The sequence below is a fragment of the Gekko japonicus genome, unplaced genomic scaffold, assembly GCF_001447785.1.
Source record: "Gekko japonicus isolate JY-2015 unplaced genomic scaffold, Gekko_japonicus_V1.1 scaffold742, whole genome shotgun sequence".
Taxonomy (NCBI): domain Eukaryota; kingdom Metazoa; phylum Chordata; class Lepidosauria; order Squamata; family Gekkonidae; genus Gekko; species Gekko japonicus.
This window is the reverse complement of record NW_015175992.1, coordinates 193,817-218,931: the sequence shown is the minus strand read 5'-3', so window position 1 is coordinate 218,931 and position 25,115 is coordinate 193,817.

Here is a 25,115-nt window from a genome sequence, read left to right as displayed (position 1 = left end):
TTTTACAGAAAAGGTATTTTGGGTTTGTCATTTTATCTTGATTCAAACTTGTAATGTTAACATTATTAATGCAAGCCACCTTGAACCAAGATGAAAGGTGGGATACAAATATTTTAATAAACAGACACATTAAATCTGTTCAGTAGGTGGTCGTGTCACTGCCCCACAGACACACAGAAGGCAAGAATCTGGTTTAAAGTTCCTTTGGGTCTACACTGTAGGAATGCTCCTGTGTAGAAAAAAATGTATGTCTCTTTTCAGATAATGAGATCCAGAATAGTAGGGAATCAAAACAAATGTCCAAATACTTATTATTTGTTCCCACTTGAGTGATTGTACTAATACATCCCCTACACTTTCATCGTAATCTAAACTAATGAGATTAAATGCCACTTTAATGAAAACATGGCATTTTCTGTTTAACGATTTATTTCTGCTTAAATCACACTTGATAGCACAAGCAGGGAAGCTTGCAACTCCAGCCAAAGCACTTTTGTATTCAGAACAATGATGATTAATTTTTTTCCCCCAAATCAACAAGAATGCTTTGAGAGTACTCCAGCTACACAGAGATGATCTATTTTTCACCTCAAGGGTCTCAAAAGTGAAAAGGAACAGGTGAGACCCTAGTGTTTTTTAAAAAAACCAATTCGATATTTAAGAATATGTGATTATTGTTAAAACCTTTGATTTGTCTAGTGTGTACAGGTGATTTTCTTCAACGAATTTTGCTAACGCTTTTCAATATGCACAGTTTTTTATGCGGAGGCTATGTGTTCCTAGGCTCTCGGTGTATGCTGCCAATGTGATTGTTATTGACCAGAGGCCCCTGTGTCTGGCAGCAGTCTTCAACCTCTCTGGAATTAGCTAAGGTAGGCGGAAAAGGCTTGATTTTTGCTGTGTAACCTTGCTGGTCCAATCATACATGGGAGAAAACAGGTTTACACTTTTCATGGGAGTTGTATCTAACACATTGCAGAGGAAAACATGTTGGGAACCTTGGTTTTGAGCTTGGATTATATTTTTTAAATAACATTGCTCAGAATTTGAAAGTTATTTAATTATTCACATTGTGGCACAAAGGTCCTTGATGCTATGGGTTGAAAGAGTGGTCCCCAAAGAAAGCTTAACACTGGGAGTTTGTTATCGCCCACCAGATCAAAAGATAGAGGAGGACAGGGATCGTTTCCTGCCGGAGCACACCAAAGTAGCACTCCAACAGGAGGGATCCCAGAGTGCCCCCCCGCGCGCAGCTGCCCCTGATCGGGGCCAGTGGTGGTGAGTGACGTGAAGCAGAAGCAAAGGCACCAGTGAGTGGAAGATGCCCGAGGGGAGAGCCAACCCTGTGCCTGCCAACGGCTCAGGGGGCGGCAACCCGATGGCCTCGGTGGAGACAAGATGGTGAGGGAGCGCAGAGCCGTGCCAGGGCTGCGTTGAGTGGGAGAGGCGCCTAGAAGGATGGTGTGTGTGTGCGTGTGTGCATCTTCTGAGGAAGGGCTTCGGGGCGGGCTGGCTGTTGCGGGGTGAATTTCTAGACACTCTCAATGACTGTGCTATGGAGCAGATGGTCACAGAACCTACCAGGGGAGAGGCGATCCTGGATTTAGTCCTAAGTAACACCCAAGACCTGGTGAGACCTGGTGAGAGATGTAAAAGTGATTGCACCGCTTGGGAACAGTGACCATAATGTTATTGAGTTCAACATTTGTATAAATAGGGAATAGCTCAAAAAGACCAACACAACCACTTTTAACTTTAAAAGGGGTAATTTCTCTGATATGAGGAGACATGTGAGGAAGAAACTGAAAGGAAAAGTAGAAGGGGTCAAAACAATTGGGGAAGCTTGGAGACTATTTAAAATTGGGGAAGCTTGGAGACTATTTAAAATTGGGGAAGCTTGGAGACTATTTAAAATTGGGGAAGCTTGGAGACTATTTAAAATTGGGGAAGCTTGGAGACTATTTAAAATTGGGGAAGCTTGGAGACTATTTAAAATTCCTGAAAAAAATATGTAATCTTTCATTAAAATCTGACTTCATTCCTGAGAACTGGAAGGTAGCTAATGTCACTCCCATCTTTAAAAAGGGTTCCAGAGGAGATCCGGTAAATTACAGGCCAGTCAGTAAGTTGGTGGAAACCCTTATTAAGGAAAGAATTAGTAGGCACATTGATGAACAAAAGCTATTGAGGCAGACTCAGCATGGGTTATGTAAGGGAAGATCTTGTCTCACTAACCTGTTAATGTTCTTTGAGGGGGTGAACAAACATGTGGACAAGGGGAACCAAATGGATGGTGTTTACCTTGACTTCCAGAAAACCTTTGATGAAGTTCCTCATCAAAGGCTCCGAAGTAAGTTCAATAGTCACGGGATAAAAGGACAAAGTCCTTTTGTGGATCAAAAACTGCCTAATTAATAGGAAACAGAGAGTGAGTATAAATGGGCAATTTTCTCAGTGGAGGGTGGTAAGCAGTGGGGTACCACAGGGATCAGTCCAATGCTTTTTGTTAACTAATGATTTGGAGTTGGGAGTAAGCAGTGAAGTAGCTAAATTTGCAGATGACACTAAGTTGTTCAGGGTGGTGAAAACCAGGGAGGACTGTGAGCTGCTCCAAAGGGATCTGTTGAGGATGGGCAAGTGGGCGTCAACATGGCAAATGGGGTTCAATGTGGCCAAGTGCAAAGTGATGCACATTGGAACCAAAAATCCTAACTATAAATACACGTTAATGGGGTCTGAACTGGCAGAGACTGACCAAGAGAGAGATCTTGGAGTCATAGTAGATAACTCACTGAAAATGTCGAGAAAATGTGTGACTGCAATAAAAAAGGCCAACGCTATGCTGGGGATTATTAGGAAGGGAATTGAAAACAAATCAGCCAGTATCATAATGCCCCTGTATAAATCAATGGTGCAACCTCATTTGGAATACTGTGTACAGTTCTGGTCACCACTCCTCAAAAAGGATATTATAGCATTGGAAAAAGTGCAGAAAAAGGCAACTAGAATGATATGATATGAAGAAAGGTTAAAGCACTTGGGGCTCTTTAGCTTGGAGAAACGACGGCTGAGGGGTGACATGATTGAGGTTTATAAGATTATGCATGGGATAGAGCAGGTAGAGAAAAAAGTACTTTTCTCCCTTTCTCACAATACAAGAACTCATGGGCACTCAATGAAATTGCTCAGCAGTTGGGTTAGAACGTAAAAAAGGAAGTCCTTCTTCACCTAAAGAGTGATTAACACATGGAATTCACTGCCACAGGAGGTGGCATGGACGGCTTCAAGAGGGAATTAGATAAACATATAGAGCAGAGGTCCATCAGTGGGTATTAGCCACAAGGTATAGACAGGAACTCTCAGTCTTGGGCAAGTGGCACACTGTATTCTTGGTGCTTGGGGCGGGCGACAGGGGGAGGGCTTCTAGTGTCCTGGCCCCACTGGTGAACCTCCTGATGGCACCTGGTATTTTTGGCCACCGTGTGACAGAGCGTTGGACTGGATGGGCCTGATCCAATATTGGCTTCTCTTATGTTCTAATGGAAATCCATATGGAACAGTCATTGACAAAGTCCTTGTACTACAACTCATCAAACACCACAAGTATTTTTTCCTGCTATACTTTTAGCTCACCCTTCCTCCAAAGACTTTAGCGCTGCATATATTATTCTCCTTTCCACCATGCTATCCACACATCAAGTGTGTGAAGTAAGTTGGACTGTAATAGAGATTGGTCCAAGGTCACTGGAGAGGAGACGACTGAGAGGTGATATGATAACCATCTTCAAGTACTTGAAGGGCTGTCATATAGAGGATGGTATGGAGTTTTTTTCTGTTGCCCCAGAAGGTTGGACCAGAACCAACAGGTTGAAATTAAATCAGAAGAGTTTTCGGCTAAACATTAGGAAGAACTTCCTGACAGTTAGAACGGTTCCTCAGTGGAACAGGCTTCCTTGGGAGGTGGTGGGCTCTCCTTCTTTGGAGGTTTTCAAACAGAGGCTAGATGGCTATCTGACAGCAATGCGGATTCTATGAACTTAGGCAGATCATGAGAGGGTGGGCAGGAAGGGTTGCCTCAGTGCTTAGTTCTTGTGGCCCTTCTTTTTACACGATCAGGGAAATGCTGATTGCCACTTTGGGGTCAGGAAGCAATCCTGGAGGGCTGGGGTTTTTTTTGTTATCTTCTGGGTGTGGACCAGCGGTCACTGCGGGTGTGGAGGTATTTGTGAATCTCTTGCATCATGCAGGGGGTTGGACTAGATGACCCTGGAGGTACCTTCCAACTCTATGATTCTATGATTCTAATGAGCTTTGTGGCTGAGCAGGGTTTTTCACCCAGGACTTTCATCCTAGTCCAGCACTTATTACTATACCACATTGAATCTCACTGAATCACAGTTTCAAGAAAAGGATCTAGGGATAGGATGAAGGCATAATTTAGATCACCACAAACCCAGGTATGACAGAGTACCTGTTACTCTCCCCACTCTGAGGCAGATTTCCCCCACCAAATTCTTAGTTCCCTTCAGGTACTGAGCTAGCCCCTAGTAGTGTTATAATATTTGTGGTTTTATAGATCTGAATGTCCCACCCTGTGACAGAATCTAATTTGGCTTTTGCCCACCCCAGGAACTTGTCAGGAGAAAACAGGAGCCTTCTTTTTAGATCCTTTGAAAAGTCACTGGAGACTGTGTACAGTGAACAGTAATAAAGTTTTTATTGGATAGGCAGGGATGGTATGGGGTAGTCAGGAATTGGAAAGGCTGAGGTAAATGTTGGTAAAACAGTATATTTTTCAGTTGACAGACAAGATGGTGTTGTAGCAGCTTGTTTTTCCAAATTCTGGGTTCTTATCAGTGAGAGTTGGTTGACTAAGTACTTTGGTTTAAGTTACAATGTTTCTGCATACAGTTTCCTATTAACTGTTCAGGTTTTTAGGAAAGGTCACTCTTTAAGGCTGCGGACAGACTGGCAGCTTGGAGCAATATGGCACCACCTCTATTTGCGGTGGTTTAAACAGTTGTGTGAAGTTTTAATCAGACATCCCACCCTGAACCGGCTTCACTGCACACTCACTCCATGGTCCATTGTTCAGATTGTTGTGGCATTTTTTTTGTCTTTCACCCATGCACATAAGCATGTATTTGAAGCTCCTTTTTGACAGCTCCAGAATCTCTCTGCCAAGTACTCCGCCCCCTCTCAGCCTCCTTCCCTTGGCCTCTCTTCCATGGAAAACATGGGGAGGGGTTAAAGTGCAGATTTACATGAGAGTAGTCCAATTGACTTAAGTGCATTAACCCTTGTGTAAGTCATGGGATGCTCTCAGACTCTTGACATAGAAACAGGAGAGAGGGGTTGGGGAGGATTCATCGCTCGAAAGCAACTCCCCCAGGGACTCCGGATCCAGAATGAGTACTTAGCTGCAGTGATTGACAATGCCTGGGGTGCTTACATGTTTATGAAAACATTGCTACCTGATCAAAAAAAAGGAGGTGGAAATGGAAGGAGAGGTTCAGACTTCTCAAATGGCTTGACTTCGCAAGAGGGAAGTTCAGATATCCGGAAATGTGGGATGAATCCGTTAGCTCCGGAATTCAACTACTGTCCATTTACTCCATCTCCAACTCCTGTAACAATGGGGTGAGTACAACTGGGGAACAGCTGCCAGATGTGGCTGTGTGAACCAGCCAGTTTAATCCATTAAGGAAAAGCAACTGTATCAGGCCAAACTGCCCGTCTGACTGCAGCCTTAGTGTATCAAATTCTTCCCCCTTTTCTGAAATCGCAATGTGTCCTCTTTCCCCTGAGTAGTCTATAACTGTTTCCTTTCACAAAAGACCAGAGACTGCCTCAGTGCCAATTCCCTGTGTAACTGGAAAGGACTTATATTTCTTCCCTGAAAATATAATCCTATTCCTTTTGGAAATCAACCCTGACTGTTCCCTGGAAGGCCAGATAATGAAACTGAAGCTCAAATACTTTGGCCACTAAATGAGAAGGGAGCACTCACTGGAATAGACCCTGATGCTGGGAAAGGCTGAAGGTCAAAGAAGACGGGGACGGCAAAGGATGAGATGGTTAGACAGTGTCATAGATGCAACGAACATGAAATTGAGCCAACTTCAGAGAACAGCAGAAGACAGGAGGGCCTGGCATGACCTGGTCCATGAGATCGCGAAGAGTCGGACTCGACTGTGCGACTGAACAACAACAACAACAAATTCCTTTTGGCCTGATTGGGAGCTTCAGTCTTCTACCCAGTCATTCTTTGCCAAAATCTCAAACCCCAGTTCTTGGCGTCTGTGTGGAAACGTACTTCAGCTTTAGGTGACAGTAGACTCTGAATTCTTCGATGGAATTCTTCTTCAGGTTATGTTTAACACACCTAAGACCAGGAGTCTCTCCCTTTATTCAAAAGGTGAACCTGTCTGATAGACTTTTAGTCAGACTCTTCAGACATCCATTCTTTTAGCTGAACTTTTACTTTACGAAACAATAACTACTGCTGAACTCAAAATGAACTCCCCCTCCCCTCAGCACACAGCTGATTGTATATTTCCCTCAGCTGGCACTGGATAGTTAGAGAAAAGGAGCAGGTGGTCACTGAAGCTCAACATTCTAGAGCAGAGTTAATTATTCACCTCCCTACTCTGATTTTACTGCATTAGGAAAACAGTTTTTTAAACTTAGTCCATCACACCAGGTCAAAATGAAAAAGAGGCATTTGCAGAATACTCACTTTATATTCCATCGTAATCAAGAGCGTCTTATATGATATGGACCTGTCCATAACGTAATCAAGTCCTTAATCAACAGGATAACTGTTGATAACAGGACAACACAGAGAGAGAGAGATCCATGGGTTTTCTTTGGACAACATATGGGTGGATATATTTAGCAATGGGACAACCTCCAGTGGTGTAGTGTATGCTGACCACCACCGGGGGCCAGCGAACAGCCAGAGCTTGGCTCTGGAAGAACAATAGGGACTAGGCTCCTAGTCCCTCCACTGGGGAACCAATGGGAACCATGGCGGGAGATTCAAACCCACCAATCGTGACCAGGGGTGTGTCCCCAGGTATGTATATAGTTGGCCTGCCGGCCGTTTGTTCTTTGTTCTTGTTGTGTACCAAATAAAGCGTGCCATGCACCACGTCGTCGTCGATCGTTTATCCATGCGGCAACCCACTACATAACAAGTGGGAACTGTTTAATTGCTTGTAGATTGTTATCTAATTTTTGTGGTGTTAGCTTTTTATTATATTCCCCAGTACTGGTGGAACTTCTAATCTGCCTTTTGTCCTCACTTTTCTTTCTGCTATTTATGTTCAGTAAAGATCAAATCTAGTTCAATACAAAGTTGCCTCTATCTCTCTCTTGCTCCTATTTTCTAGAGAAATATCACCCACAAGATTGTATCTGTGTAGACACATACTTTAGATTTCAAAGCAGGGTTGGGCGGTGTGCATATAAAGGCCACACATTGCTTCCTTGGAAACAGAAGAGTGCACTCTAACACTAGCAACCAGCAAGCTACAGCCACAGGTTATTTTCAGTTGCTGGAATATTGAGACCTTTTTCACACAAGTTATTTCCATGTTATTCTTCAGGTTTTGTAGTTTTTTTCTGCACTTGTTTGGGTGTCTCTTGCAGTAGGTTAAGATTTTCAGCTATTTTTCCTGATGTTTTTTGGCTCCACTTTTTGTGCTGAGTATTTTTTCCTGCTGTCCTGCTGATCTAGATTCACTGTATTGGTAACATAAAGTTTCTCATCTTTTTTGTTTTTGCTGCCCTTTTTTGAGACACCCCCCCATGCCACCATTCCCTTCAAATCCCATCTTCCTCCCTTCCTCAGCCCCTCATTCACCTCCCCCCCTTGATTGCCATCCTCCTCTAAGAAGTCAAAATGCAGCTTTTAATTATTGGCAATTTCAACTTTGGCAAGAAAATGGGAGTATTTTTCTACTACAAGGGCAGTTTACCTTCAGAACTCCCCCCCCCCCCATTTTCATGATGTGAAACCTACACAGAATGTGACATTGTTCAAGAATGGTGTTTAGGGCGGCAACTTCATGCCCTCTTACTTGTGAAGAAACAACTCCTGGTAAATGTAGCTACAAAATACTCAAGATGTTTGTGTTTGTGTGTGACTTGGTGCTTCCAAGATGTTCAAGTAACAGTGTGTTTACTGAGTATAATAAATGTTGTGAGATTTTGGATCCCCCCCGAACAGTAGACATTTGTCAGCATCTTTCTATAATTAAATAATAAGGTTCATTTTTAAAAACATGTAAACATCACAGATTAAAATTTACACTGTCTTTCACATGTGTATGAGAATGGAGATGGTTTCTATGGAGAGAAGCAGAATCTTAACCCAAACCTTCTTCAGCCAGATTTAGGGATGGGCACAAACTGGCTCATGAACTAATGTTCGTGATGAATTTTGACCAGTTTGTGCTTCACAAACTGACATTTCGGGCAGGCCAATCAGCACAAACTTTTCACAAACTTCCAAGTGGTTTATGGCAGTTTGTGAATGGATACATTTCCAGACAGGCTGTCTCTGCTCAATCAAAATGTTTACCAAACTTCAAAGCAACATAGAGGAGTATCAGGGGGAGGTCCCATGTGAGTCTATCTCTAGCTTGCACAGGGTCTATTCTATACACTCCCGAACCTCCTGAACTTGTGCCTCTAACATCCCCAGAAAGCACTTTCCAGGGGGTACCTCATTTGTGAGGCCGTAACATGGGCCCTGTAAATTCAATCCTTGCCAAACTTGGAGGGCAGATAGAGGAGTATCAGGGGAAGGTTCCCTGTGAGTTTAATATCTCTAGCTTGCACAGACTGTATTTTATACACTCCTGAACCTGCACTCATCATTTCCCCAGAAAGCACTTTTCTGGGGTCACCTTTTTGGGGGGAGGATAACTCAGACCGCATAAATCCAATCCTCACCAAATTTGGAGATCAGGTAGAGGAGAGTCAGCTGGAGATTTCCTGTGAGTTTGGTGTCTCTAGCATGGGGGGGGTGTTCTACCACATCACAAACCTCACAAACCAAACCAGTTTGTTTGGTGCCTAAATGTTTGTGATGGGTCATGTCTCACAAATCAGGCATGCCTCGAACCACAAACCGAAATGAACTGCATTTTCCTAGTTTGTGCCCATCCCTAGACAGACTATATTTTCTATGAACTGGAAATGAGAACCAGAACTTAAAATCTCTCTGTTCCATTAATTAGTATGCAATAGCTTGATTTTGAAGGGATGCATTTTAATGTCTTGTTTTGTTGCATTATTGTAGAATTATCTCCCAGCATGCTGATCAGGATGTGTTACTGCAGTTTCAGTTTCTCCTCCATTTCTGATTTGGAAAGTAGCTTTCATTTTCCATTCTACGAAGGATTACCAAATGTGCATACAGTCATAACTTGCTCTTAATTCAATGAATAATTTATATAGGAACTCCAAAACTTCCCAGTTTAGGAATACACAATGAATTTTTACCAAAATCAGTGAGGTGTAGACCTTTGGAATATTTGTGATGTTTTTAAATTATGAAATTATGAACTTTCAGCACCTTCAAGACCGAGGCAATTCTGTTGAACACATGAAACTGCCTTATCTTGAGTCAGACCATTGGTTTATCAAGGTCAGTATTATATTCACTGACTGGCAGTGGCTTTGTAAGGTCTTGGGTGAAGGTGCACACTACCTGAACCTTTTAAGTGGAGAAGGGACTGAAAATAGGACCTTTTGCATACAATGCCAGACACTTACCAATGTGCCATGGGCCCTCCCCATAATGTCCATAACACACAGTGCAATTCTGAGCAGAGTTACACATTTCTGTAGTCAATGGACGAAGAAGAATATAACTCACTTTAGTGGTCTCTAAAGTTTATAAACGTGATGACTTCTGGTTTTGGATATCACCATGGCAGCCGCTTTCTCCCAGTCTCCAGGAGATGACTACCAGGACACAACTACAGAGGCACAATCTTCAAAGCCCTGAATGGCCAGGGTCCGGCTTACCTAAGGGACTGCCTCTTCCCGTATGTTCCCTCAAGAGCACTGCGATCGGGGAATTTCCATTGCCTTGAAGTGCCAGGCCCCCGAGTTGTGAAGTTGTCCCACACCAGAGCCAAGGCGTTTTTGGTGGTGGCTCCTACCTTGTACAGTTCCGCAGGGCCTGCAAGACGGAGCTCTTCCGCCAGGCTTTTGAGTAGGAGCCGCCACCGCCACTGCCACTATTCCATCACCGAGATTTTCATCTTTCATCTGCCACATTGTGGGGGGGGCGGTAGATGTTGCCTGATTGAGCTTGGAAACAGTACTCCTGGCGCTCATGCTTTTAAGAAAACCTGCCACCAATGTGATCTGTTGCACATCTTGGTTATTTTATGTAAATTATTGTAGCACCATTTTAGTATGTATGTAACATTGTTTTACTGTTTTTAATTTTTAAACCCTATTTGTTAGCCGCCCTGATACACTATGTGTAGGGCAGGATACAAGTCTCAAAAATAAATCAATAAATAAATTCATAGACAAGCAAGAAAAAATTGACTCTGTTGAAAAGGCACACGAATTTTTGCACCAACACAGTCGTTCATCAGGAGAAGTAGAAGTCGAGAAAGAGGACAGCACCAAAGAAAGTGAAGAAGAAAGAGCAGCAGCATCTTCAGATGAGAACTCAAATTCCAAATTAGGGGCAGCCACCCCGAAGACAAGCTATCTTTTGAGGGGGGGAAAGTAAAGAAAATGAGATGTTATTACACTCTGAAAGCTCTTACAATGTATTGTTATCATTATTTCTTAGGTTGCTTTTTAAGAAGTCAGAAGTGGTGGTGTTTAAATTCATTTTACAGTATAAACTCACTACTAGATGACCACATTCAATGAACTTGAATTGAAGTTTGAGCTAAAAGGTAATTTGTTAAGCAGTATGTATGACCACCATCCCTTGGGTTTTTAGTGGGTTTTCTTTACTTTCTCCCATAGTATGTAGATCCCCTCCCTAATTTTCATTGTAGTTTATAGAAAATGCAAATAAAAAATCCCCTACGGGGGGGGGGGGCATAAAAAATTAAAATAAAATAAAGTTTATAAGCGTCATATTTTTCTCCAGGTAGATTCTCTGTGCAAAGTTTCAGAATAATAGGACAAATCATAATTATTATATGGTGAGTGGAGTTTTCAAGCATTATAACAGGTTGAGTTCAGATGGGCAGTTTGAAGCGGGAGGGAGTCTAATCTAAATGAAATGCATCTAGAAGTTTTCACACCTTATTCAAAAGGGCTACCAAATCCATTTTTAAGTTATGTTCTGAACTGGAATTGAACCCAAGTGTTAAAAAATACTGATATTTCTGAAGTCCCTTGAAGGAACAGGTCCATAGTAGGACTTGGCTTTCATGGTTTCTATTACCTGTCCTACTGCTGGATAAGCAGGTGGCAAAGTGTATGCTTTACAAGCTTTGACTGGTTAGCCAACTGCAGCCTTTTCTGGACACGAAAGTTCTGGCCACTGTGATGGATGCCCTGGTTACATCTGGATTAGATTACTAGATTAGATTACTGTTCAGAACGTCAGTTGGTACAAAGTGCCACAGCCAGGATGTTGATTGAAGTGGGTCATAGGGACCACATCACTCCAGTCTTGGCCCATCTAGGTTGGCTCCCAATTTGTTTCTGGGCACAAGTCAAGGTGCTGGTATTGTCCTTCAAAGCCCTATATGGTTTGGGACCAACATACCTGAAGGGCTGCCTATTCACTCATGAATTTGCCCAACGACTACAGTCATCTTTGGAAGAACTGCTTTTGGTGCCCCCACTTTCTAAGATTAGGGACAGCAAGCCAGGAGAGAGCCTTTTAGAATGGCATCAAAACTCTGAAACTCTCTCCACAGGGAGATTTACCTGTCCCCTTCTGTTGCCATCTTCTACCAATGGATGAAGACCTTTTTTGTTTCATTTGGTGTTCCCTCCTTCCTGACCAATGTTGAGTTTTCAAAATCTTTGCATGTATTTTAGCTTTGTTTTTCCTTGTTATAACCAGGGCTCTAGTCGGGGGGGAGCTCTCAGGTACGGAGCTCCAGAAGAGAACCTCTAGGGGGCGGGGCGGTCACGTGGTGAAGCCCCGCCCCCTTCTTTACCCCGCCCTCTGCTTCGATCCTCATTCCGTTTGGGAATGAGGATGAAGCAGGAGGGTAAGTAGACGGGCCTTCTGACACACTTCCGGTGATGTCAGGGGGTGTGGCCTTCTGTCACTTCCGGTGATGTCAGGGGGCGTGGCATATGCAAATAAGTTATGCTAATGAGTTATGCTAATGAGCTCCGGCAGCTCTTTTTCTACAACAAGACCCCTGGTTATAACGATGTATGTTTCTTTGGGGGAGTGATTTTAAGTGGTTTTAAAATGTGATTTTATTGTGTATGTTGTAATTTGTTGGCCACCTTGGTGGCCCTCGTGAGGGCAGAAAGGTGAAATATAAATTTTGTAAACAAATACACAAGAATCCACACTTCTGAAAATCTGAGTTCTCAAACAATTTTTAAAAAACCCCAAGATCATCTATGCGGAATGAAAAGAAGCAAATAGAATATTTCTTATCTGACCCATGCACAGTGACTCAAAGTTCTGACAATTTGGTATTGTAAAAAGCCACAAACATTTTTGGAAACTTCTAGTCCTGGAAAATAAACTCAGATGTGCCTGGGGACATCCAGCATACCATCCTCTGTTAATTTCTGAAGGAACCAATCACTTGGCTTGCATGGTTTCTATTACCTAATGTGACCATCTCTGTGCACTAGACATCATTAAGAACTTTAGCATACATATGGATCATTGGACATATATAATTTTGGTAAGGATATTTAACTATAAAAGGACAAAGACCAGACACATCTCTAAAAATACCTTTAATATAAGTTATGACACAACTGTAATTAGATATTTGTAAGTTATTGTCCAAGATTCAAACAGAAATGTAACTCTCAAAAATACATATCAGTGTTTCTGCTTTCTAATTTAAACTATAACATACAATTTCAGAGGCACTGAAAACTGTTTTCCATTACACAGCTTTTCTCTTCATATTGTAATTTAATTTTACTTCACGTTCATGTAGCTTGCAAACCAACACTGAGAATGTGATCTCTAACACTTTCTTAGGTACATTAATACTTTACTGTTAGCTAGCATTTCCAACACACTCAAAAGTACTGCCTAGATACTAAACTCTCACACCAATACATTGTAGAGTGATCAAAAGAAAGTCAAGCCAATGCAATATTCTTGCAGAATATTTTACATTCACTAGAGTTGATGTGCTGATAAAATGTCCGCAAAATTTATTCAACTTACGTAATAGCAATTAATTTAAAACTGAAGGTGGCTTTTCATTTTTCTGGAAATATTCACTGATGGCCAAAGAATTTTCTTCTTTCTGGGAAAAGGGGAAAAAATCAATAAATCTTTTGGTTAATTGGGGGGGGGGGAAGAAAAGACAAACACTAATTTGTCAGAACAGGTGCATTAAGTTTGATAATGTTTTTAAAAATTATAGAAGCAGTTTCTTCAAATTCTGATGTGAGTTATGAAAGCTAATTTTCTTTTCATAGCTGTGTGATAAAATTTTATCCACGTTATAAAAAGAGCCTTTACAAAAATGACCGGAAATCTGAACTACCTGGCCATGCAATAAAAACACATTCCACTGTTGCAAAGTGTCAGACAAGCCAGGTTTAGCTAGAAATTGATCAATAAGTCTCTCTTCTTTTTACACTTGAGTGCATTCACTTTTTCTTCATAGGATAATAGTTTTTTTAATGGGTTTTCCATTAATATAAGTCTTTACTGTTAGCAAGAAAAGGCAGACATAAAAAGAGACAGGAACAGCAAAAAAGGTTTAGTAGTCATTAATACTATGGTTTAACATACTGAGAAGTGCTATGTTGCACTATTAAAAAACAAAAACAGGCATAATCGTAAGCACTGACTGTTCTAGCAATGCAAAAAGGATGTAAATGCAATTGAAACAGACAACGTGGAGGAGATGCTCCCTTTATTTGGGGGGAATCTATGGGGTATAAGTGTGTCTACATTTGATAACACTAAATGAAAATGTAGCTATTTCTTGTGATGTTTCAACAGGCACATTTCTCAAAATACTTTGCTGACTAGCAAACAGCTTCATTTTGGAGCTCTCATGTTATTTTGATGGATTTCACTGTCTGCCTTTAAGATTTCAAATTTTCACTTTTTGACATTTAACAGTGCCTCTAAGCTGTAGGAAATAAAAATTTACAGGGGAATAAAAGTGGGTTGCTGTTTTTACAGACTTATTGTAAAATTGGAGCTACACTTGCTATGTTCAGGTTATGTGCTCAATATACAGCTTGGAACAGGCTGCAAGCTGACCTCCTCGGCCACTGAATGGTTACATCAGGGCTTCTAGTTCTTTTGATGCCATACTGTAAAAGCAGGAGCTAAGCAAGTGGTAGAAGAGAATGTTATCGGTTTCACCATTTAACTGAGAGGGATATTATCAGTTAACAAAACCCCTGTGCACTTACAGAGATGCACAAAAACTGTGAGGCAGTTTTCTTTAATGCACAGTTTAGGAAGTGGAAACACACACACAAGAGAACTGAAAAGCCATCCAGATGACAGACAAGGATGTTGTTTTTTTACACTGGGCAGCTACAGGTGGTTCAGGAATCCTGCTGCATGAGTATGATGGGATTATTCAAAATACTGCAGATATATATTTGAAATTACTTCAGAGGTAGAAGTCACAAGATCCTGGATGCATTGCATATGCATGGGAGCATGCAGCACCTCAGTTCAGGATGCTGTTCAGTAAGAAGCCAACATAAGCAATGCCTAGAAAGTCCCAAGTCTGATAACTAGAACTTTGGACAAGCTGCCATGATATTATAACCAGGATCAAAGAACATCTGAAGGCAGTTCTAGAAATTCAAGACTTGCTGACAAATTGTACTCAAGGTGGGATATGGTTTCAGCAGGGGTCGTTTCGTAGAAAAAGAGCTAGGGGAATTTATTAGCATAACTCATTAGCATATGCCACACCCCCTGACATCACCGGAAGTGTGTCATAAGGCCACACACCCCGCCCCAACGGTCCTGGCCACCGCCGCCGGCCTTGCAACTCCACTGCCGAGCCCCATGAGGGGCCCGGCGGTGGACCTGCAAGGCCGGCGGGAGTGCAAGGAAGCCCCGCAAAGGCCCTCCCTGGCCCCAGGCAGGCAGGGGTGGGGAGAGGCAGGGAGGAAGCAAGTTACCCTCCCTCTTCTCCTGCCTCCTCCTGGCTGAATGAGGGCTGGAAGCGGGGCGGCTGGAAGCAGGGGGCGGGGCTTCATCATGTGCCCCACCCCCCGTACCTCACCCGGGGGAACTGCAATCCCCCGCGATCCCCCCCGAAATGACCTCTGCTGTTCAGTGGGAATTCAGCCCTTGCACTATCCCATCCTCAGATAACCCCAAGGGTCAGTGAAGGTTTTATCAAAGTGACAGCAGACATGGAGGCCACTCCTCTTAAACATGCACTAGCAATGTCTGCTGCATGCCAATGCCTAGAACAGTGTTCCCAAACTCCTGAAAGCAGGAACACTTTTCTCCCCCTTAAGTAAGACTGGGTACACATCACTGTAACACCTGAAATAGAGTACTCTAACTGCATGAAAGATAAAATTACCCACCCTGAAAGGAATCCTGTCACGTCTTTGCAAGAGTTACTGATCTAGGTATGTTTCCTCTTTGGAAGATGTCAATATAGAGCAATGGGTTGGATGCAGTCTACATTTCCTGCTAACCGAAGGGAAAGGGTAATTTTTGCCAGTTCCCCCTTCCTGCTGCAAGGCACCAATTTGCCATTTGTTCCATTCCTGATGGTCTGCTGGGGCAGCATTTCAGAGACATCAGTCGGCTGCAGCATAAGTGCCATAAGTGCCACCCATTAGCAGAAAATTAGTCTGTTCCAGTGATTCATGAAGACTCAAGGGGCATCCTCTTCTGAGGACAGGTAATTTTACCAAATATCTGAAGAGATGGACTCCAATCCCATCATACTGTTCCTCCCTTGATCACTCCATAGATCAGTGAAGAAAAACAAGTACAGACATGCAGTGAACCTGACTGCTTCATCATACATTGAAATAATCAATACAAAACAACTGAAAGGGTATTAAGATGTCATATGGTGGCGCTATGAAATGAACATGAGGTATAGCAAACCATCAGCCCCAATTTTATGCTCACTTAACTCACACCCTGTGACAAACTAACAGAATCATGGATCTCCATGCTTATAATGGTATGGAAATATCCAAAAACTGCTTTCAAAAGCAGGTGGCTCCCAATCAGGTATACCTTCAGAATTGCTAAAAAAATGAATGTGAACCGGGCACTTTTTAAAAAACAAACTTTTTGAAAAACAAACCCTATCAAATACAGGCCAAGCTATTAAACACTGTCTAGAAGTTTTACTAGAGTTGACAACACACAGGGGTCATTTCCTGCAGGAGCGGAGCTCCGGCAGTAAAGAGCCCAGGGGGCAGGAACATGCACCAAGCCCCACCCCCTGCTCCCAGCAGCCCTCAGTCAGAGCAAGAAGCAGCCAGGTAAGTTGCAGAGCTCCCCCCGCCCCCGGTCCAAAACAGTCCAGTGGCACCTTTAAGACCACGTTTTATTCAGGTACAAGCTCTCCCTCCTCTACAAGGACAGATCTGCACGTACCCCCCCCCCAATAGCTAGCAATCCAAAAGAGTCCAGTGGAGCCTGAGCGGTGGGTGTTGCCTTCTGACGCACTTCCGGTGATGTCAGGGGGTGTGGCATATGCAAATAAATTATGCTAATGAGTTATGCTAATGAGCTCCTGCACCTCTTTTTCTACAAAATGACCCCTGACAACACATGATTGGGAAATACCTTGAGATTGGGAAATACCTTGAAAGGAGGGCAGCGCTTGGGGAAGGGAGGGACCTCATCAGGGTATAATGCCATTAAGTCCATCCTCTAAAGCAGCCATTTTCTCCAGGGGAGGTGATCCCTGTCATCTGGAGATCAGTGTTAATTCTGAGATATTGTCAGGCAACCCTAAGTCTTCCTGTTATTTAACCCTAAATACAAATGCTGTCTGGTCAAACTAAAATAAGTACTGTATCATACCTATTATATTATGGTTCTGCCTAACATGACATTAATTGAGAATCAGGGCCTTTGACACAAGAATTTTAATTTTTTTTAATGGCTGTCAATGTTTCCACATTGACGTTATTTCTTAGGAGATGGTATTCTGATACCCTTCTCTCCTCAGATGATGGATAACTACAGAGAAGCAGCAGATATATGAGCAAGACAGAAGTAGGGATAGGCACGAACCAAATCACAAAGCAAGATTCATTATGAATTTTGCTCTGCTCATGGCTCGCAAACTGACGTTCCTGATTACCATCCTGACCTTCCATGAACTTTTAGAGCCGTTTGTGGTGGTGTGTGAATAGAGAAGAAAGCAGGAGTTCAAAGGGAATCAGAGTCCCTTTAAACTTCTGCTTTCTGTTCCCCATGAAAGTCGCAAAAACAGCTCAGTGGTGGGGAGGTGCTTCAGGCTGTCTTCTGCAGTCCCTTTAAACTTTAAAAGAAGACAGCCTGAAAAACAGCTGACTGAGCTGAATGGCAGGGAGGAGGCTGTCGCCTGTCACTCAGTTGTTTTTGGCTTTCTGCAAATCCAATTTAAAGGGACTGAAGTTCCTTGCAATGGGGTGTGCGAGGCCACAAACTGGTTCAGTCCATGAACAAACCTCCCAGTTTGGTTCGTGGTTTGGCCACGAACCAACACAAATCACATTTTCTGGTTCATGCCCATCCCTAGACAGAAGTTTGCAAAATACATATAGAGAGAGGCAGGTAGAGAGAGTTGTGAGTTGGCTGAAAATGAAGTACCTTGAGATGCATGACTTCTCTTGGGGAGAGGGTCTGATGTGGGATAGTGGATCTGCTGAATTGTAGATGTGCCTCTTTGACTTTGCTGATGCCCCATTGGTATATTTGTAAATAACGCAAATATGACAAAGGTGCCATAAGTACAAAGTTTGAGTCCAGTGGCACCTTTAAGACCAACAAAGTTTTATTCAAGGTATAAGCTTTTGTGTGAACGCACACTGCCTCAGATACAATAAAATGGAAATTACCAGTCCATACATATAGGCAGAGGGTGAGCAGAGCATACAGGTCATTTTGTAGCATCTGCACAGAGCAACTGATATACTTTTGAAGTGTTATTTCACGAATCTGTTCCAGACCCTGCAGATCATTCTTCTCCAATTTGTAAATGATACATGAATTGTTTGCTCCCAAAATTATACTCTGCAAGTTTTTAAGCAAAATACTCTCCAAAGATCTTCCAAAGATGGAAACTGTATTTCATATTTACAGCTGATGTTGAGTTCTGATTTTTTTTTTAATCTGTGGGTTTACAGCAAGCACCTGGCTGCCCATTGTGGTCAAAAGTACACTGGACTAGATGGTCCCTTGGTCTGATTCACCAGAGTTCTTCCTATAATCTTATGACATATCAGTCAGTATTTGTCATTACGTGACATGCAGCAGCAATCAGTATTTGATGGTCCCCACATTATATAAGTTACTGAAATTATCTGATACCTATCATCCACTTTAGTAGAGACTGGCTAATTGGCATAGCACTATGTCCATATACATTCTGGTCTAAATATTGAATACACAATAAAACCAGACCTGCACAGCTACTTAGGAACATATGGGTAAAGTGTGAATGTCCTGAGGCTCAGAGCAGAAAGGGCTCAGCACATTACAAGAGACACTGGAGAATTCTTGGAAAAAGTTATTGCAAAGTCACTTGTAATTTTCTCAGGTCTTCCCCCAGTTGCAGAAGGATCACATCAGTTCTTCTCCAGTTTGGCTTACAGTCTGAACCAAAGAAGGATTCTGCATCATAATGCTAATCTTTGTACTGAAGGAAAGCATTACAAGCCACCCAAGATAAAATCAGATCTCCCCTGCACTTGCCTAAGAGTTGCATGAATGATCAAAACAAACAAACACTTTGGTCTTTGACAAGTTCATTCACAATTTAGTGGCCATTATGGAAAGGGCTGGAAGTATTAGCTTCCAAGTTGATAGTTAGCAATGACGACAGTGAGTAAATATTTTTTGCATCCTCAACTGCTTACCTAGTCACTGGAATGCTGATCTGTTCTACAAGTAAGAGCCAGAAAAGAGCTATTCATATTCACCTATACATAGAAAAATAGTCATCCTTAAAATGATTGAATTTATAATTACTTCATTCATTTGTGATATTGTCAGGGTATCTGTTATATCAGTTACATCACTTACATGTAATCAGCTATATAGTCTTCAATTATTTCTCTAACAAATTCTGTTCCAATATCCTGTTTATATGTTATATTTTATTTGGAACTATTTAAGAAATGTATTGAAGGAACTGTCCTGCATTTTGAGGGAGTGACAGCAGTAAGGCCTATTCAGCCTAGGGCTTAAAGTGTAATTCTTAAATAATTAGTTTTATGTCTTCCCCCAGTGATATTTGTTAACCTGCTGTTTTAATTGCTAGCAGGAGCTGGCTGTGCACTAGCAGATAGGGGAGGCTGCTTTTAGAATGAAGTCTACACAATGCTTATTGCTTTAGAACAGAGATGGATACTGCTTATTGTTAGAGAAAGCCATAGTGAAACAGGAAAGGCAATATAGGTATTTTAGCCATCTATGTAAGCCTAGGATGGAGAGAGAGTCTGAGAGCCCATCTTGTCCTCATGGAGGTTGGAGGGAGAGAGAGACAGAGACAGACACAGACAGACAAAACACAAAAAGTGGAAGCAGCCAAAAAGGAAGTCAGTCCCTGGGATTAGTATTCTGGGTAAACAAAAAGATTGCAGCATACAGAGGAATCTGACCTGCCCATCCTACTAACTCTACTGCCCCCTCTGGAATACTGGAGTACTGGATGTGACACAATCCATTTCCAACGTCAGTTATGGTATATTCACAGGGTCAGTAACACAGCGCTGACAACCAGTGGGAGCTTTTGGGGGTCAGAGACATGTTGATCAGTGCAACTTTGATGCAATGGTATCAGTTCTGGCATGAACTCAGAAGTGACATCATCACACCAGTGTGACGCTCTAGGATTTTCCTGAAACTCTATTTTACTAAAGAGTTTCAGTGGAATACTAAAGCATTGTCCCAATGCAGTAACATCACTTCCAGGTTCCTGCTGGAAGTGCTGTTGCAGTGTTGGAGCAGATTGGGAACGGGTAACATTCCATCCCCTCAGCATTGCTGCTGTTAGAAGCAAAACACATCAGAACCCCCTGGAACCTTACAATGAAAGAGGGATCCCAAGAAGGATGCTGTTGGCTGTGGAATTTGGTCTCGTCCACCTGAAGGAGGACCTGCGCCGCGACTGATTGGCACCTGGCGTGTTTTTGTTTGAAATTCTCCATCGGAGTTGGTTAAGAGAGAGGACGCGCAATGAGAGGAGACTTGCCTGGAGGAGAGAGGAGCGGCCAGTACGGTTGTGTCTGATCTCATCTGTGGAAGAACGGTGTCGGGAATTCCGTAAAGTGGGTTGACACCCAGAGACTGGAATACCATCTGATTATTTAATGGCGTCAGTAGAAGGAGTATATGTGCGTGTGTATGTTAGTGAGTTTTTCCCAGTGTAGTCTGGTTTTTAATGTGTGTTGTTTGTATGTGGGCGTTGTCTGCCTTACCTGTATATACTTATTAAAGTCGTCGCGGACTAGCCCAGCAGTGGGGTCTCGTAATGATTACAATGCCGAAATCGTACATACCATCAAGTACGAAAAATCACGGCCATGCGAAATAGGCAATATGGTTATTGCTATGGTCTTTAAACCCGTGGACGGGCCACGGACGGCTGACCTCCGTCACTAACTCGGAATGAGGGACATCCCTGTCCCACTATATGGAAATAGACAAGATACCTGTGTTTGTTTGAGAAGAAAAAGCAGCAGGGGACACTTTGTTGGGAGGAGATATCTTACAGTTAGAGAGAGAAGAGACACCATTAAGAGGAGATGCTAAAAAAAAATTAAAAAACCCCAAAAGGAGAAAATTCCTTCCACATCATAGTCATGAGTTTAAAAGAGAACAGAATGTGTAATTTCAGGATAAGTGTCTACTCACATGTTTACATTTTAAGAATAAAATCTAGTTCTTCCATACTTTTATTACTTCCTTTGCTCTGTTGCTGTAACCAGATATTATTTTCTCCTTATTTCCCTTCAATTTGACGGGTGATCCACAATCTTCCATGTACAGACTAATATCTTTTTAAAAAATTATTCATTCTGTATGCTTTTGTGGTTCATGTGCACATTTGATCCACACTAAAAACAAATTACAGAAAGCAGAAAGAACCCCCTTCTGGAGACAGAACTGCCAATGTAAGTAATTCCCAGGAATTTCTCCTATGTTCAGAGTAAATTGGAACAGGAGATAAGGAAATTTAAGAGACAGATTAGGTACCAAAGCTAGTGGCCTTGATCAGTGGTTCTTTTCTGACCTCTGGTGGTGACAATGGAAAATGCAATCAGCAAAAATATTTCTTTTGGGGGGTAGGGGAAAGGACTGCAAAACTCTCCTTATTGAGGTCTGGTAAACTGGGACCTTGACCAGTCCGTTATTTTCTTCACTTGGTAGAAGAGGGAATCTACAGATCACATTTTATTTTGCAGGCTACACCACATGGCTCATGATTTCTGTTCTGCTTAATGATTTGTATATTGTGTAGGGCTATTCCAGAAACCGACAGCGCCATTTTAGGCATAGAATTACACTTATAGCGTAGAGATGAAAAACCCACAGTATTGCAATAGTGCTGTATGGTGTGTGGATAGATGTCAAACTGTTAGTAATTTGCTTAGATGTTATATGTTGAAATCTTGGACCGATAGGTTTGTATTATTTGTAATGTATTTTACAAAACAATAAAAAGAGTTGTTAAAAAAAAAAAAAGAATTACACTCTTCAATGACTTCAGTGGTCTTGAAGGGCATGTCACTGTTTAGGATGGACTAGTGGTTGTCCTGTAAGCAAACACAGTCACTTAAACTGGCTGTACCCCTAGACATATCTAACAGATTTTCCAGCACAGAACAGAGCAGACCACAAGAACTAGGATAAGTGATGTGGAGGAAGACAAGGAACACCATCATGAAGGTGAAGAGTTAGATGCTTTCTCCTGTGCCTAGTATCTAGACCCAAGGCTATGTAGGACACCTGTAGTTCTAATCCAAATGGTCGTATGATGGAGGCCTAGAAAAATTTAGGAAAAAGGTCTTATTTTTTCAGTTTTTCCAATGGAAGAATTGGGAAATTTTGGGGAGCACGAAAAAACCCCAAACCCTCCTATAAAATATTTTATGTTTTAGAGTGCGTGGAATATGTTGAGAGCACAGGATGCAGCAGTTTGCAACACTCTCTTGGTTTAGTATTGGGTACACTTGCAATTTTGCTGGTAGAAAGGTAAAGCATTTATACTTTTAAATTCTAGAAATATACCTATTGGTACAATTTTATACCTAAATTATAAATTACGCAATTGATATTGTTAAAACAGAAAAATAGGTTTAGAGTTAATAGGAAAATAAATACAGCATATAATCCATTTTTTTCCCTTGGGTGGGGCAACAATTCCTATCCCTGGTTTTCTTCCATGACTTTCCACCTTACCATACAACTTAGATGATACAAAGTAAGTTAATTCACAAAGTTGTTCTCCTAAGAAATCAGTATTAATTATTAATAGGGAAAAGCCCCACAAAATACCCCAGGTATTCCGGGAGTGCAACCCTTTTTAGATGATGTGTTGATCGCCGCCCCCGATGCCGCCTCTTTCGCCGACTGCCTCCGCACCGTTCTCCAACGCTTCGACCAAGCCGGGCTGAAGGTGAAAAGGGAAAAGTGCCTGCTGGGAGTCCCCAAAGTGGAGTTCCGGGGATTCGCGGTGGATGCGCAGGGCATCCATCCCACAACGGAGAAAACGGCGGCGATCTCCAACGCTCCAGCCCCCACGTCTAAAACCAAACTTCAGGCCTTCTTAGGCCTACTAAACTTTTACCACTCGTTTCTTCCCTTGAAAGCAGCAGTTGCGGAACCCCTCCATCGGTTCCTGGACAAGGGCGCACCATGGGTCTGGGGACCGGCTCAGAAGGCGGCGTTCCAGGCAGTAAAAGACCTGCTCATCTCGAACTCGGTCCTCGCCCATTTCAATGAGGACTTGCCGGTGATTCTAGCCTGCGACGCCTCTCCTTACGGGGTCGGGGCGGTCCTGGGGCACAAGCTGCCAGACGGTTGGGAGGTCCCAGTGGCCTACTACTCCCGAACCTTGTTGGCAGCCGAGCGCAACTATGCCCAAATCGATAAAGAGGCACTGGAAATAGTGGCCGGGGTGAAAAAATTTCACCATTACCTTTACGGCCGGCCTTTTATGGTCCTAACGGACCACAAGCCTCTCCTGGGTCTGCTTGCCCAGGACCGCCAGACCCCCCAGATGACCTCGCCCAAAGTGATCCGGTGATCCGTCTTCCTGGCGGGCTACAACTACTCGCTTCTCCACCGAGCCGGGAAAGCGATGGGGCACGCCGACGCCCTGAGCTGCTTACCGCTGCCCACGACAGACCCAGACCCAGCTCCCACTCACCAGATCGCGCTCCTGGAGTTGCTGCCTGATCAGCCGGTGCACGTCAGGGAGGTCGCCTGCCGCACCGCCAAGGATCCGCTCCTCTGTCGCGTCCTGGACTGGGTGAGAAGGGGGTGGCCAGCGGCCGCAGTGGGTCCCGAGTTTTCGGCGTTCGCCACCCGCAAGGACGAACTCTCCACACACAAAGGTTGCGTGATGTGGGGGGGCCGGGTGGTGATTCCCTCCCCACTCCAAGACAGGGTGCTAGCCGCCTTGCACGAGGCTCACCCCAGCGTGGTACGGATGAAAGCCTTGGCCCGGAGCTACGTATGGTGGCCGGGCCTAGACCGAGACATTGAGGGGCAAGTAAAGCAATGTCAGCCCTGCCAGGCCTCATGGCCGGACCCGCCCCGAGCTCCCGCAAGGGCCTGGGAGTCATCTCACAAACCCTGGTCCCGGCTGCATTTGGACTTCGTGGGGCCATTCCAGGGGCAGATCTTTTTCATACTGGTCGACGCCTACAGCAAGTGGCTGGAGGTGGTGCCAGTACCGACAACCTCATCCCAGGCGGCTATCCGAGCAATGTGGCGCATCTTCAGCGCCCAGGGCCTCCCGGACACCTTGGTTACGGACAACGGGACGGCCTTAACCTCGAGCGAATTCCTAGAATTCACCAGGTACAATGGGATCCGCCACGTCCGATCCGCGCCTTTCCATCCGGCAACAAACGGGCAAGCAGAGCGCAGGGTGCACACCACCAAGGAGGCGCTCCGCCGATTCGAGAGTCGTGACTGGGAGTATAAATTGGCGGTCTTTCTTTTCGGCCAGAGGAACACGCCGCACACGGAGACGGGCCGCAGTCCTGCCGAGCTTCTGCTGGGTCGCCGCCCCACCTCCCGGCTTGATCGACTGCACCCGGACCGAGCACCCGAGGAGGAACCCGCCACCGAAACAGCAGAGGCAGCCCGAGGATTCTTCCCCGAGGATCCAGTGTACGCGAGGAACTATGCCAAAGGGCCGGCCTGGATACCCGCACGAGTGGTCCACGTACGAGGGCCTCGGACGTACGAGGTTTCCTGCGAGGCGGACAGTTGCTCCACCGCCACATAGATCAGCTGCGGCGGAGGGTTCTCCCCAACGAGCCCGAGGACCTGGACTTTCCAGAATCCGCTGAATCGCCCACTTCTGCTTTCGAGCCGCCGACCCAGGCACCCTGGCCAGGGCCCCCCGCCACCCAGCTCCAGGACAGCACGCCACCTCCAGCACCGGCCGGCCCGGTACCGAGCTCCCCGCCAAGACCTCAGGCAACCTCGGTGACCCCGATCCCCGAGCTCCGACGTTCCACACGGAACCGGACGACCCTGGCTTATCTCA